Source organism: Cavia porcellus, unplaced genomic scaffold, assembly GCF_034190915.1.
Source record: "Cavia porcellus strain 051 isolate PalLab524CR breed Dunkin Hartley unplaced genomic scaffold, mCavPor4.1 scaffold_19, whole genome shotgun sequence".
Classification (NCBI taxonomy): domain Eukaryota; kingdom Metazoa; phylum Chordata; class Mammalia; order Rodentia; family Caviidae; genus Cavia; species Cavia porcellus.
The window spans coordinates 30,284,530-30,296,418 of NW_026947502.1; positions in this window are offsets into that span (position 1 = coordinate 30,284,530).

The following is an 11,889-nucleotide window of genomic DNA, read 5'->3' on the forward strand; positions in this document are numbered from 1 at the left end:
TCCCCGACCTAAGACAATTTTTGTTTGGTACTGGGAATTGAACTCACGACATTGTGCTTGCCAGGCAGGTACTGTGCCACTGAGCTATATCCCCAGCAACAAGTGATTTTTAAGCATTTGATGAAGGACAGTTTTTTAAACAAATAAGTACCACAATTTATACAAAATTAACACAAAGCAGATCATAGAGTTAAATATAAAACATAAAATTTAAACTTCTAGAAGAAAACAGGTGAAAACCCTCAAGGCATCGGGCTAAGTGAAGAGTTTTTAGATGTGACACCAAAAACAATCCATGAAGAAAAAAACCAGTAATTGGACTTCATCGAAATTAAAAACTTTAAATACATAAACCAGATATCTGACAAAGGACTCATATCTCATAAGGGATTCTGAAGGTAACAAAAGCTAGGGTCAATAACACACCTATAGTCCCAGCAATTCAGGAAGCTGGGCAAGATTGTTTGAGTTTGGGGTTCAAGACCAGCCTGGAGTGCTATGAGACCCCCAACCTTTTCACACACACACACACACACACACACACACACACACACACACACACATACACCTCAACAAAAAACAAAAGATTAAACAGGTGTGGTGCCACTCTGGGAAGCTGAGGCAGGAAGATCACAAATTTGAGGCTAGGCTTAGTCAGAATCTGTCTCAAAATAAAAAAGGTCTGGGGAGCCAGGCATGGTGGTGTACTCCTTTATTTAAGTACTTCAGAGGGTGAGGAAGAAAAATTCCTGTGAGTTTGAGGCAACCTGTGCTACAGAGTGAGTTCAAGGATACCCTGAACTACATATAAGCACCCTGTCTCAAAAAAAGAGGGTAAAAATAAAAATTAAAATGTGCAATAATTCTTGTAGCCAAATCTTTTTTATGGAAAGAAATAAACAATTTTTCATAAAAGTATAATGGGAAAATAACAGGACATTACATATTGTTATCTTTAAAGTACTTAAAATACAAGATGCAGAAATAAAAAATTCTCCAAATATTAGCTGAAACTTTTCTTCTCAATAAATTAGTAGAAACCAGTAGTATAACCATCTTGTATATTTTTTCTTTTCGTTTTCCTGTCCTTCCTTTCCCCTTTCTCTCATCCTAGTTTCCTTTTTCATTTGAACAATTTCTTCTCATTTCACAATATCTATTATACGTTCTGGACTTTAATCACTCTTTCAGCTTCTCATACAAGGAAGACAATATGACATTTACACATGTGAGTCTGATTATTTGACTTATGAGCATGGCTTCAAGTTGCAATCCATTTACCAATGAAATTCTCAAGTTTATTCTTCTTTATGACTGAGTAGTACTCCATTGTATTAAAAGACCATATCTTTTTTTATCCACACCTCAGACGATGGGCATTTGGATTATTTCCAAGATTTAGCTATTAAAATTATGTTACTATGAACATAGGTGTATATGTATCTTTGTGGTATGATGTTTTTAATTCTTCTGGGAAGATACCCAGAAGAGGAATAGCTGGTTCAAATGGGATCTGTAATCCTATTTTTGAGGAATTTTTGAGGAATCTCCACATTGATTTCCACAGTGTTGGCACCAGTCTAGCACCAGGGAGAAGGGTTCCTTTTTTCCCACAGCAACCTCCAGCATTTATTATTGGTTGATTTCTTGATAATGGCCATTGTTTCTGGAGTGAGATGAAATCTCGGTGTTGTTTTAATTTGCATTTCCCAAATGACCAATGATGATGAGCATTTATTCATATATTTATTGTCATTTGTATTTCTTATTTTGAGGAGTATTAACCTCAGATCCCCATTTTTTAATTGGGTCTTTGAATTTGGGGGGGGGTCTGATTTTTTCAATTTGTTATACGTTTTACATATAAATTTTTTGTCTAATGGACAACTGGCTAAAATTTTTCCCATTCTGTGGGTCACTCTGTTGGTGATTTCTTTGAATGTGCAAAAGCTTTTAAATAGATCCCAGTTGTTGATCCTTTGTAATTTTTGTTTGTTTGTTTTTTATTTGTTGAGAAAGGCTCTCAATATGCAGTTCAGACTGGCCTTGAGCTCACTTTGTAGTCCAGGCTGGTCTCAAATTCACAATGATCCTTCTGCCTCAGCCTTCCAAGTGCTGGGATTACAGCCATGCACCACCACACCCAGTTTCTTTCTAGTATTTCTTGTGTGTACTGGGTTTTGTTCACGAAGTCTCTGCCAGCATCTATGTATTCAAGACTTCTACCTACTTTCTCTTCCAATAGATGTAGTGATTTTGTTTTAATATTTAGATCTTTGATACATTTTTACTTTACTGCATGGTAGTAGGTAGACATGGGTGTAGTTTTAGGCTTTGGCATGTGGAAAGTTGGTTTTTCCAGTGCCATTTATTAAAGAGGTTATTTTTTTCCAGTGAAGGTGTTTGGCATCTTTGTCAAAGATAACATGGCTGAATGTGCTTGGAGTTGTGTTTGTGTCCTTGAATGTGTTTCACTTATCCTTGGGTCTGTTTTTTTAGCCAGTACCATGCTGATTTTAACACGGTAGCTTTGTAGTACAATTTCAAATTAGGGATTGTGATGCCCACTGCCTTGCCTTTGTTGCCAAGAATTTATTTTGCTGCTCTAGGCCTTTTATATTTCAAAATGAATTGTAGGAATGTTTTCTCTAGTTCTGTGAGGTGTGATAATGGTAATGGTATTTTGACCAGGATTACATTAGATGTGTATTTTTGGTAGCATGGCCAATTTCACTATGCTGATTATTCCTATCCATAAGCAAGGGATATCTTTCCATTCTATGATACTCTCTTTGATTTCTTTTTTTAGAGTATTTTTCTTTTTCTTTTTTTTTTTAAAGATTAATATAAAAGAGGACATAACAACACAGGTCAGAACAGAACAATTTAAGCAACATAGTGTTTCATCACAAGACAATCCAACATAACAATAGTTACCATCGTGTCTCTTTCCTTGAAATATTTGAGTATACCTTGATATACTATAGTATCAAACATAAAAGCCAGTGTAAAACCATTCAAGAGAATGAAGGTATTACAGGGTATTCAGAACTAATTAACAGAGGATGAAAAAGGTTACTATATTATCTCCTTGTCTATAAAAATTTTGTTTATACTATCACATATAATAATATCCAATAAGATACAACATGATAAAACCGATGGAGACAGAAGAACAAAAGCTTGGTGGGACTTCAAAACAAGCTGATATTAAATCATCACTAGCTATTATAATGTCATGTTTTCTTCAAAATAGCTGTTCATACCATCATAGACAATAAAATCAAACAATCCAGAACAAAACCATTCCACTTAATGAATGAAAATATTATAAGGCTTCAAAGCAATATAATGGGGAATCATGATTACCACATACTTTTATGTATTCTTACCATTTCTTACACTAGACAAACTATTCAATATTAATATATGTGAGTTTGAATTATTTTGTTTATGAGTATGGTCTCAAGCTGCATCCATTTATTTATAAATACTTCAATGTGATCATTCTATATAGCTGAGTAGTACTCGATTGTATAAAAATACCACAATCTTTATCCATTCCTCAGTTGATGGACACTTAAGTTGTTTCCAAGAGCTGTCTATTACAAATTGTGCTGCTATAAACATGGTCTGCACATCTATCACTGTAGTATGATGTTTTCAGTTCTTCTGGGAGTACACCTAGAAGTAGAATAGCTGGATCAAATGGGACTTCCAATCCTAGCTTTCTGAGAAATCTCCAGACTGACCTCCACAATGGATGCACCAGTCTACACTCTCACCAACAGTGCAGTTCCTTTTTCCCCCATAGCCTCTCCAGCATTTGTTGTTGGTAGTTTTCTTGATCCTGGCCATTATTTCTGCAGTGAGATGGAATCTCATTGTGGTTTTAATTTGCATTTCTCTAATGAGTAGTGATGATGAATTTTTATTCATGTATTTATTTGCCATTTGTATTTCTTCATCCTAGAATTGTGTATTCATTTCAGATGCCCATTTTTTGATTGGATTGTTGAAATTTGGGGGTCTGATTTTTTAATTCTTTATATGTTTTAGACAGAAGTCCTTTGTCTGAGGGATAGTTCACTAAGATTGTTTCCCAGTTTGTAGGTTTTCTTTTCACTATGCTAGAGATTTCTTTTGACGTGCAGAAACTTTTTAATAAGACATAATCTCAGTTGTTGATTCTGGGAAGTATTTCCCGTGCAGTTTGACTCCTGTTCATGAATTCTCTACCTACCCCTATGTCTTCAAGGTTTTCACCCAACTTGTCTTCCAATAGATTTAGTGTTTCTGTTTTAATATTCAGATATTTGGTCCATTTAGATTTTAGTTTAGTACATGGTGATAGGCATGGGTCTAGTTTTAGTTTTTGGCATATGGAGAGCCAATTTTTCCAACACCATTTATTAAAGAGACTGTCATTCTTCCAGTGAACATGTTTGGCCCCTTTATCAAAGATAAGGTGGTTGAGTGTGTTTGTAGTTGTGGTTGTATCTTCTAATCTATTCCATTGATGTTCCTCTCTGTTTTTATTCCGGTACCATGTTGATTTTACTACAGTTGCTTTGCTTCAGGGATTGTGATGCCTCCTGCCTTGCCTTTGCTGCTTAGAACTGTCTTTGCTATTCTAGGTCTCTTCTGGTTCCAGATGAATTTTAGGAGTGATTTCTCTAGATCTATGAGGTATATTGATGGTATTTTTATTGGGATTGCATTTAATCTGAATTTATTTATTACATCTAGGAGTCTTTCAATGGAGTTTTGGGGATTTTCTATGTAGAGTACCATGTCAAACACAAATAATGATAATTTAACTTCTTCTTTTCCTACCTTTACCCCTTTTATTTCTCTCTCTTGTCTAATTACTCTGGCTAGTACTTCCAGTACTATATTTAATAGAAGCAGTGATAAGGGACATCCTTGTCTTGTACCTGATTTTAAGGTAAAAGCCTTGAGTTTTCGGGCATTTAGTATGATACTGGCTGTTGGTTTGTCATAGATGGCTTTTATTATATTGAGGTAAAGACTATTCCAATTTTCTGTAAGGTTCTTATCATGAATGAATGTTGGACCTTATCAAAAGCTTTTTCTGCATCTATAGAAATGATCATGTGATTCTTACTTTTGGCTTTATTGATATGGTGGGTTACATTTATTGATTTACATATGTTGAACCATCCCTGCATGCCTGGATGAAACCTACTTGGTCATGGTGTATAATCTTCTTGATGATTTGCTGCATCCTATTTGCCAATATTTTATTGAGGATTTTTGCAACTGTGTTCATTAGGGAGATTGGCCTGTAGTTCTCTTTTTTAGTTAGGTCTTTCTCAGGTTTTGGTACTAGAGTAATATTTGCTTCCAGGTATGACTTAGGAAGGATTGCTTCCCTTTCAATTTCATTGAAGAGTTTGAGGAGTGTCAGCATTAAGTCTTCTTTGTATTTTTGTATAATTCTGCAGTGAATCTGGGCCTGGGCTCTTCTTTGTAGGTAAGGACTTAATTACATTTGCAATTTCATTAATAGAAATTGGGTAATTCAGCAGTTTTACATCTTCTTGACCCAGCTTTGGTACTTCATATGCTTCTAGGAATCTGTCCATTTCTTCTGTGTTATTGAACCTAGGAGATTAGAGGTTTTTGAAATAGGTGTTGATGATCTTCTATATTTCCACAGAGTCTATAGTGATTTCACCTCTTTCATTCCTTACTGCATGAATTTGAGCTTTTTCTGTCCTTTTTTTTAAATAAGGTTGGCTAGGGGCTTATCAATTTTATTCATTCTTTCAAATAACCAACTCTTTGATTCATTGATTCTTTGGATTATTTTCTTAGTCTCTACTGCATTAATTTCTGCTCTGATTTTTATAATTTCCTCCCTTCTTTTGGCTTTGGGCTTGACTTGCTCTTCTTTTTCCAGATGTTTGAGGTGTAGCATCAGGTTGTTTATCTGCATTCGTTCTGTTTTCCTGATGTGGGAACTCAGTGCAATAAATTTTCCTCTAAGGACGGCTTTCATTGCATCCCACAGATTCTGGTAAGTTGTATTTGTATTTTCATTTGATGGAAGGTATTGTTTAATTTCTTCTTTAATTTCCCCTGTGACTCACTGATTACTCAAGAGTGTGTTATCCAGTTTCCATGTGTTTGTGGGAAGTTTGCAGTGTCTTTTATTATTAATTTCTAATTTCGTGGTGGTATGATCCGATAACATTCATGGGATAATTTCAACTCTTTTGCATTTGTTTAAATATGTTCTGTGGAAATAGTATATGGTCTATTTTAGAGAATGCCCCATGTACTGCTGAGAAGAATGTGTATTCTGACGTTGTTGGATGGAACACTCTGTATATGTCTATCAAGTCCATTTGTTCACATGTGTGATTCAGTTCTGTTATTTCTTTGCTGATTTTCTGTCTGGTTGATCTGTCCCTTGGTGTCAATGGTGTGTTAAGGTCTCCTGTTATAATTGTGTTATTAATAATTTGGTTTTTCATTTCTATTAATACTTGTTTTATATAACTGGGTGCTCTGGAATTTGGTGCATATATATTTAAGGTTGTTATCTCTTCCTCTTGAAGTTTTCCCCTAACTAGTATGTAATGACCTTCTTTATCTCTTCTGAACATTCTTGGTTTGAAGTTCACATTATCTGCAAACAGAATAGCTACCCCTGCTTTTTTGAGGGCTCCTGTTGCATAAAGTATTGTTTTCCATTCTTTGACTTTCGGTCTGTGAGTATCCTTTTGGGTTGAATGGGTTTCTTGTAGACAGCATATGATTGGATGTTGTTTCTTGATCCATTCTGCCAGTCTGTTCCTTTTAATTGGTGCATTGACACCAGTGTTCAGAAGAAAAGATGATGGAGTTTCTCCAGTTAATGAGCAAATTTAAGGAAATGGGCTTTGAACTGAAAGACATTAAGGAAGCCTTGCTATTACACAACAATGACCAGGACAATGCTTTGGAAGACCTCATGGCTCGGGCTAGAGCCAGCTGAGACCAGGCCCTGCCTCGCCCTGCCACAGAACCACCCTTCCCCAGGAGGCCCTGGAGAGCCCACCTGTGGGGAGATTTCTTTGAGGCTAGGTCAGGTGGGGAGACTGTGCTTGCAGGTCTCTATGAGCTTAGGTCTTGAGCTGGAGAGGAGTGGGGAAGATTTGGGCATGTGATACATGACCCATCCTGGCTCCTTCCATATTAAATTTATTTATATTTTGAGAAGTGTCCTTCCCATCTTGGCCCTCTAGATAGGCTCTCTTGGTCTTTCTGGGGTCTCTGCATCCTCAGTCAGAACCTGGCTTGGTCACCAAGAGGAGTGGGGAAGAAATGGGAGGGCCAAACTCAGTGCTGCTCTAGGGCTAGATGCTGCCCCTCTGCCTGCACTGGTGGACTTAACTTTAATCCAGTACAAATGAAAGGTTCTTCCAGGGTTTGTCCACCCTCACCTTTTACCAGAACATTAGTGTTACATTGGTTCTGCAGTGTCTGTGAGGTCCAGAGAATGCACTTTTCCATGGGGCTGGTTTGCCTCTGCTGCCCAGGGCTCCAAAGCCCCTGCTTTCGGAAAGCATCGCCAGCTGGAGTCATCCTTGGCCCCTTCCCAGCACAGCAGAGAAAGCAGGCTGTGACTTCATCCCCAATACTCACCCCCCGGGTCTTGGAACCATCTCTTCCAGGCCTGCTTTAGGATGACACAAGAGTAACTCACTAGGCATAGAAGTCAGTTTCTTTGGTTTGTTTTATATTATGTTGTGTATCATTAAAGATCTAAATACACAGGATATACAATCTTCATGAATCTAAAATAATTTGCTATTTTGATTCTTCAGAGAGAACTAATAAAAGTCTACAAGGTAAAAAAAAATTGGTGCATTGAGACCATTTACATTAATGGTTATACGGTTATATATTGGTTTATTGTTGGCATGTTATCTTTCTGCTATTGCGTCTTTATCTATCCATTCTGTTTAATTGTCTGCTTTGTTTATGGTTTTTTCCTAAGTGTATCTAAACTGTCTTTCAGTACTCTTTGCGGGGTTGGCATAGTGATCGTGAAGTTCTTCAGCTGTTCTTTGTCATGGAAGTATCTTATTTCTCCATCAATTTTGAAGGACAGTTTTGCAGGGTACATCAGCCTAGGTTGGAAATCATTTTCCTTTAGGACCTAAACTACACTCCATGCTCTTCTTGACTTTATTGTTTATGCTGAGAAATCTGCTATGATTCTGATAGGTTTTCCTTTATAGGTGATCTGTCTTTTCTCTCGGACAGCTTTTTAAAAAAAATTTATTTAAAGAAAGAATAAACAAAACGGAAAATAGGTAGAAATAATACATATGTTCAGGGAAAAAAATAAACAGTAAGAAATCACTAGTTGATGTTATATATTGTCATTTTACAAATAGTTGTTCAAGATACAAAAATGGAAAATGTAAAGTGGGAATTCTAACAGCGAGACTGCAAACAGTTCTGTTCAACTGGCCAACAAAAACTTAGTAACATGGTTGTCAATCCTATACACTTAAACATACATGCAGTTATCCATATCTTCATTTATGTTTAGATTAAACAAACTAAAGCAGGTTAAAATCATTCTGAACAAAGAATAATCGTATTGCTGGATTTCACATTATGACACTCCATGATCAGCACTGGACACTGTAGTGTCTTTTTTTAAAATTTAATTTAAGAAAGACTATACAAAACAGAAAATGGGTAGAAATAATACATAATTTCAAAGAAAAAAATAAACAGTAAGAAATCTCTAGTTGATGATTACAGATTGTCTTCTTACAAATAGTTATTCAAGATACTAAAGTGGAGCATAAAAAGTAGGGATTCAAACAGTGAGATTGCAACCAGTTCTGTTCAACTATCCAACAAAAACTTAGAAATATGGTATCAATCATATACACTTAAACATACATGCAGTTATCCATCTCTTCAATTATGTTGAGAGTGAATAAACCCAAGCAGGCTAATATCACTCTGAACAAGAATAATACTATTGCTGGGTTTCACATTATCACACTCCAGGATCAGCACTGGGTATTTTAGTGTCTCTTTTTCTTCAAAGTATCTGTTCATTTCATCATGTGTCATAAGATCAGTTCTTGTAAACTGTGTATAGGTTTTACGCAAGTATGAGTACTAACATGTATTTCTATCCTTTCTATATTAGAGAGAGGAACAGAAAAAGCAGGACAGAACAAAAACATATTCCTATAGACAAATAAAACTAAAAAGACATATAAGACTGCTGTACAAGGAGATCTACCAGGGTTACTGAGTTATCATCAATAGAATTGGCTATATCATCAGATAAAGTATAATTGCATATATCAGTACATAACAGTATTAATAAAAACACAACTTTGTATATAGCATAGAACTTCAAAAACCAGAAGTTATCAAACCAGAATGTGTATTGTAGATCTTGTGATCTTCAGTATAGTTGCCTATACTCTCAGTCTTGATACTATAAATCATATCAGTTTTAAATAAAATCTTTTCTGACTCATTTCTGTTATGCTCTTTTTTGCCATCAGTTGTCTGCTTATCTTCTTCATTCTGTTTTCTGCTCCATTCATTGAGGCCTCTCTGTCACTGTTCCTGGAATCCTAGTACTTTTCTCTCTCTCTAGAATGCCCTTTAGTATTCTCTGTAGAGTTGGATTGGTGATTGAAAATTCCCCAAGTTCCTCTTTGTCTTGGAAGCATTTTGTTTCTCCATTAATATCTAGAGACTGTTTAAGCAGGATATATCAATTTAGGATAGAGATTATTTTCCTTCAGGGCTTAGAATATTTCACTCCAGGCTCTTCTTGACTTGATTGTTTGTGTCAAAAAGTCTGCCATTATTGTGATGGGCCTTCTTTAATAGGTTATCTGTTTGTTGTCTCTAACAGCTTTTAATATTCTGTTCTTAAATTGAATTTCTGGGATCTTGATTATTATATGCCTGGGTGTAGCTCTGTTTTGGTTGTAGTGGCTGGAGTTCTGTATGCCTCATATATCAGAATATCATTTCCTTTTCCTATGTTTGGGAAGTTTTCCTTAATTATTTCTGTGAATAACTTTTGTAGTTCCTTTGTTTGTACCACTGCTTCTTCATTCACATTCTTTATTCTCAAGTTATAGATCCTCTTATCATCTTCTAGCCTTTGTATTGTTACTGCTTGTTTCCTTGTTATTTTTAAGAAATTTTTCCTTTCATAACCTCACATTGCAAACCTGTCCTCCAGTTTGGATGATCTGTCCTTAGTTTCTTTCAAGCTGACTTGCCATCTTTCCATAGAGTTTTTAATTTCCTGGTAATCTCTTTGAGTCTGCTTCATGTATTCTATATTTTTTATATGCTTCATCAAATGGCTCTCTTCTTTGTTTGAGTTGCTCCCTTCTTCCGTCTGTGTCTGCTTGAAGGGTGTCTGCTTGAGGCCTCTTTTATCTCTTTTATTAATCTTCTTAGTATCTCTTTTATTAATCTTCTTATATATTGGTTTACTTGGCTAAATATTTCACTTTTGAACTTGTCTGTGAGGTCCCGAATATATCTCTTTTATGTCCACTGGCACCGTGTCTGATATTGCATGTTTGGTGTTCTCATTCTCCTTTGTATTTACCTGTCCTGGGTCAATGTTCTCAGGGTTGGGACCTGGGGACTTTTTGTTGTTGCTTCCTCTTACCATCATTTTTGCTTCTTTGAGGAGGCCCCAGTTTCTTTCTTTGTTGGTTACAATTCTTCTGAAGCGCATTGGTTAGATGACCCTTCCCACTGCTGTGTGCTAGTGAGTTGCAGACAGGAACAGCGTATACTGGCCCCTCCCCTCCAGATCAGTCAAGCTGCTGTGGCCTGCACTGTATTGCTTTGCACCACCTCCCCTCCAGGTCAGTCAAACTTCTGAGGCTTCACTGGGTTAGTGTGGTTAGTGTGCACCACTGCTGTAGGGACTTGATTTCAGATAACCTACTGGGTCTCAGCCAGGTCATGTGACCCAGGCCTAGCTCACTCCACCAACCCCATTCCAGAAGAGAACAATGGACTGAAGCCAGTGCTGCCCCTTTTACTTGCCAGTCCTGCCCAGTCCCAGAATGTCATCAGCTGGAGCCCCCCTTTCTGTGGAATGGAAGGACTCTCGTCACCACAGGTCGATGAAGGCACCCCGCCAACTCAGCTCTCTGTTCTGCTGGCTGATACCCAAACTCAATGTAACTGTACCTCCAATGAGTCAAAGCAGTGGGACCTAGGACCTTGGCAAGTTGTAGTGGGACTTCAGCAAGTCACGGCAGGGCCTTGGATGGTTGGCAGTTCACCCGCTGCAGCAGGAACACTGAATCTTTAGCTGTTCCAATAAATAATAACACAGGGACCGTATGTTTAGTTGGTTCTTCTCACCTTAATTTCTCCTTGGAATGAGAGAATTCATGTCCCTCTGTTTCGGGTTCCCCACTCTGTATTATGTTGAGTTCTAAGTTGACTATCTCAGGGAGCCTCTGTAGCCAGTTGTTATCTATCTGCCATCTTTGCTCCTCCCTCTCTGACAGCTTTTAATATGCTATTCTTATATTGGATTTCTGGGATGGTGATTATTATATGTCTGGCTGTAGTTTTATTTTGGTTATGGGTATTTGGAGTTCTATATGCTTCACTGATACTGATGTCAGTTTAAGTTTGGGAAATTTTGTTTCAGAAATTTTTGATTACTTCTCTAAATATCCTCTTGACATCTTTTATGTTGTCTCCCTCTTTTTCATTTATCCCTATCAATCGTATGTTGTTTTTCTTTGCATCATCTTGCAGCTCTTGAATTTTTATTTCCTGATTCGTTGTTATTTTTAAAAGATCTTTCCTTTCCTGTTCACTAGCTGCAATCTTGTCTTG